Below are 4,508 nucleotides of genomic sequence, written 5' to 3'. Positions count from 1 at the left end.
AAAGCTTTGTGAGTTATTTGGTAGACGGAAACTGAAAGAAGCTCATCACACACACACACACAAAAGGTGTCTTAAAAATTGATACCCACTTTAACAGCTGATGACTCAGTTTTTCTTTCTTTTCAGATTTAAGCCATTAAAAAGAATTAAGTGATCCAGGCTAAACTTCAAAGGAAATTTGTCCTAAAATGCTACTGGGGGGTTTGAAAATACAATCAAAGGGCAAAGACTGTTTAGGGGGTAGTTCCAAACAGATTCCCCTACGTGCTTTGCCATCACATGAATTAGGATTTGAAGCAGTTGGAATTGTTTAGAATGGCCATAGGAAATGTTATGGAACATCATGGACATCAATGATCCCCATAAAATAAGAAAGGGTATGAGAATCAAATCCATCCATAAGGTTTTGGCTGACCGAAAGTTATAGTAGAAAACATTTGGCCAAGGTGCCATGCTGTGTAAATGAACCCAGAACCTTGTGGTTGGGAGGCAGGCTTGCTACCCATGTGCTTGTATTATGTAACAGTCTTATTTGACACCAGTCACAGCTGTCGGAAGATGTTGTTGCTCAGGAACTAATGGAATTAATAAAATACAATGTGTGTATTTATATAGGTATTTATATGTGAATATAAAGCTGTGTGTGTGTATGGAGGAGTATGTATGTATGTGTATACGTGTGTGGGTGTCTATATAATCAGGTGTATGTGTATATCTGTGTGTATGTGACCATCTGTATGCATGTATGTATAAGTACACACACACACACACACGCGCGCGCACATCTGTGTGTATATATGTGTGAATGTATATGTATACACATACTCAAAGGTTTAAATACACAAAACAAAAAATCATTAGTTTCATTTGTGTGTTACACCTCATCATCATCATCATCATCATCATGTCTTTTTTCCCATGCTAGCATGGGTTGGACGGGATTTGATTGATGTCTCGAGAGCCAGCAGCTGTAGGCTTTTAATATTCATGCCAGTTATTTATTATGTATACTCACTATATATACATACACACTATACAAACATTTACACATACCTATATACTTACATACATACATACAGGCATATTGTGTGTGTGTGTATATATAAATATGTGTGTGTGTGTGTATATATATATATATATATATATATATACACACACACACACACTCTGTTCCAAATAATTACATGTTCACTGTCCATAGCTTTGGCCAAAATGTTACACACTTATCGATTTCCATATTATTATTCTTTTATATGTATCAGACCTAAGGCTGTGACCACACTGGGGCACCATCAGTGAATCTTTTATCCAGTGCTCCAGCATGGCTGCAGCCCGATGACTTAAGCAAGTGAAAGACTGACCTGAGAAATTTCTCTGTTGTTAAATTGGTGTTTTCGTGTAGAATTGTGTTTGAACATTTGAATTGAAATACAAAGCATATCGACCCCTTAAGCATTTAAATCGGTCACGTCCAGCCTCTCACAGATATTTTTATGTCCCAAACTGGCCAGATCCAGCCTTTCACACAATACGATTCTAAAAGTAGATAATTCCGTCATTGAAATCTCAAAGCTATGAGAAAACAGTGTGAATAAATAAGCATTACATTTGAGTCGGCTCAAATATTCTCCGTTTTCTTTCCAAGCTCACCAGATCTGGCTTCTCATACCTATCCAACAATGTCATTCTAACGATAAATAGTCACATCATTGAGATCTCAAAGTTATGAGATAATGAAAGATTAAATGAAAGCGATGTGAATAAATGAAGATTAGGTTTGAGAGATTAACCTCAATGGTGAAGAGTTAATTCGTTAGTATTTAACCTTTTCATTACAGGTCACGCAGCCTTCTCACATTTTGTGTCAAGCTGAATCTTCCCGGGAACTACATTAAGGGTACACGTGTCTGTGGAGTACTCAGCCACTTGCACGTTAATTTCACTAGCAAGCTGTTTTGTTGATTGGAGCAACAGCAACTCTTGTTGCCGTAACCAATGGATTACCAGTAAAAAAGTGTGTGTGTGTGTGTGGATATATGTATATATGTGTTTGGGATGTGTGTGTGGGTGTTTTCATGTATGCATGGGTGTGTGGGTGTGTGGCTGGTATATCCACACCCATCTACAAACAGTTAAAACAAAATTTAACTAATTGAGATACAAATCTCTGCTATCGTTTACCATTTAATGAGTTGATTAATTTAATTACCAATTCTGCTCTGTTCATTAAGGTATTTAACGAGCTTCTTTTAATTGATAACTCTACCCTCTTTGATGAATTTAATGAATTTGTGACTTTAATTACTACTCTGATTGTTAAGTTATATTTTGCCGCCCTCTACTCGCTGTGGCCATGCTGGGGCACCTCCTTCAACTTTTAGTCAAATAAATTGAGCCTAATACTTATTTTATCAGTCGTTTTCGCCAAACCACTAAGTTATGGATGTAAACACACCAACACCAGTTGTCATATGATGATGGGGGGAGACAAACACAGACTCAGAGCCCCCCCCCCCTTACACATATACATAACATAACAAAACTGGAAAGTGAACACTTTCTGGTATGTTTTATTCTCCATTACACATGTTTCATTTACCAATAGGAGTTACAAAGATTTACATGTCGGATGAACATGTAAGGAAAACTATTTACAGAGTTTTCAATCAACATGCAGCAGCTACTGTAGCGAAATATTGATTGTTATAATGGAATAAGCAGATGATCTTGTAGGGGAAACAGCTGGGATTTACCCTAATTTATAGATAATGATATACACACACACATACACATATATACAAGGGGGGGGGCACCTGAAAAGTTCCTGGCTGTAAGGGTAACATGAAAGGCCTGGTTGGAGAGGCCCAACCTTCTGAGTTCTTTTACAGGGCTTTGAAAAAGCTGAAGGACCCCTGCAATAAGTGTGTGAACCTGAGAGGGGGGACATGTTTAATAAGATCATAATTAACAGATCCTCGTTTATTTTATTTTACCCATAGCTAAGAACTTTTCAGCACCCCCTTGTGTATGTATATATATATATATATATATATATATATATATATATATATATATATATATATACAACCCTTTTGATACCAACCCAGCTGAAACCACCTCTGGCTCTGTAGTACAAATGACTTGTTTTCATAAGTTCTGAATTAAAATCTTCCCCCAAACCTTAACCACAATTTAAGTTCCTAACATTGGCTTAATGATAACGAAGTTATTTTACTAAATTCTTTGTTATATTTAAAATTAATTATTAAAGTAATTAATGAACTTATTACTTTAATTGGAAAGTTTACTCCATCTCATTGATAAGGTATTTAACGAACCAATTGAAATTGCTAATTAAAGTAATAATGAACTTATTATTTTAATCGGTTAGTGTACTCCTCTGTCCAGTCATTAAAATATCTAACAAGCTTCTTATCTTAATTACTCTATTTGTGAATCATTATATATTTTCCTAACGACATGATCTGCTCTTCTCATTAACTCTCCAGGCTGGTGTGATTGAAGGGTCCATTATAATGACAGTGGTTGGAATCATAAGGTAAGAAGATGGTGTCTTTATATTTTGTGGGGTGTTGGGAAAGGGTCAGGGAATACATGTGCTCCTTCTTTTTTTTTACCCCCTCATCCCACCACCCATTCTTTATAAATATTGTTGTTGTTGTTGTTGTTGTTATTGTTTAATACTTTCCACCCCACCCCTGTCCTCCACAATCAACACTCATCGCATGGACCTATAAGGAGAGGCATGATGCGCCGCTATGGAATTTCAATTAAATCAATTAAAATTTTGCATTGACTTTACTGTTTGGTTTTCCTGCAAAGTATGTCCCCGAGTATCTTTATTTTATTATTTTTTTATCTTCTTCCATGTGGCTGTGTGGTTAAGAAGCTCACTTTTCAACCATGTGGTTCTGGGTTCAGTCCCACCGCGTGGCTCCTTGGGCAAGTGTCTTCTACTATGGCCTCGAGCTGACCAAAGCCTTGTGAGTGGACTTGGTAGACAGAAACTGAAAGAAGCCCATCGTCTCTGTATGTGTGTGTGTGTGTATATATATATCTTCATCATCATCATCATCGTTTAACTTCCGCTTTCCATGCTGGCATGGGTTGGATGGTTTGACTGAGGACTGGTGAAACCGGATGGCAACACCAGGCTCCAATCTGGTCTGGCAGAGTTTCTACAGCTGGATGCCCTTCCTAATGCCAACCACTCCGAGAGTGTAGTGGGTACTTTTACATACCACCAACACGAGGGCCTGTCAGGTGGTACTGGCAACGCCCTCGCTCGAATGTTGTTTTCCACGTACTACCGGCACAAGTGCCAGTAAGGCGATGCTGGTAACGATCACGCTCGAATGGTGCTTTTTACGTGCCACCGGCATGGGGATCCAATCAGCGGCCCTGGCAATGATCACGCTCAGATGGTGCTCTTAGCGCTCCACTAGCACGAATGCCAGTCATGCGGTGCTGTCATCGAATTTGATTTC

General features: G+C 38.1%; 1 protein-coding gene across 1 annotated transcript in view; it reads right to left on the bottom strand.

Annotated features, from left to right (window-relative positions):
* Positions 1-4,508, bottom strand: part of LOC106873443 (putative uncharacterized protein DDB_G0277255) — a 31,046-nt gene that overhangs the window by 20,168 nt on the left and 6,370 nt on the right. The gene's annotated exons all lie outside the window — the stretch shown is intronic.

Source organism: Octopus bimaculoides, chromosome 30, assembly GCF_001194135.2.
Source record: "Octopus bimaculoides isolate UCB-OBI-ISO-001 chromosome 30, ASM119413v2, whole genome shotgun sequence".
Lineage (NCBI taxonomy): Eukaryota > Metazoa > Mollusca > Cephalopoda > Octopoda > Octopodidae > Octopus > Octopus bimaculoides.
Note: the sequence above shows the minus strand (reverse complement) of the source record. Positions and strands in the feature narration are given on the sequence as shown.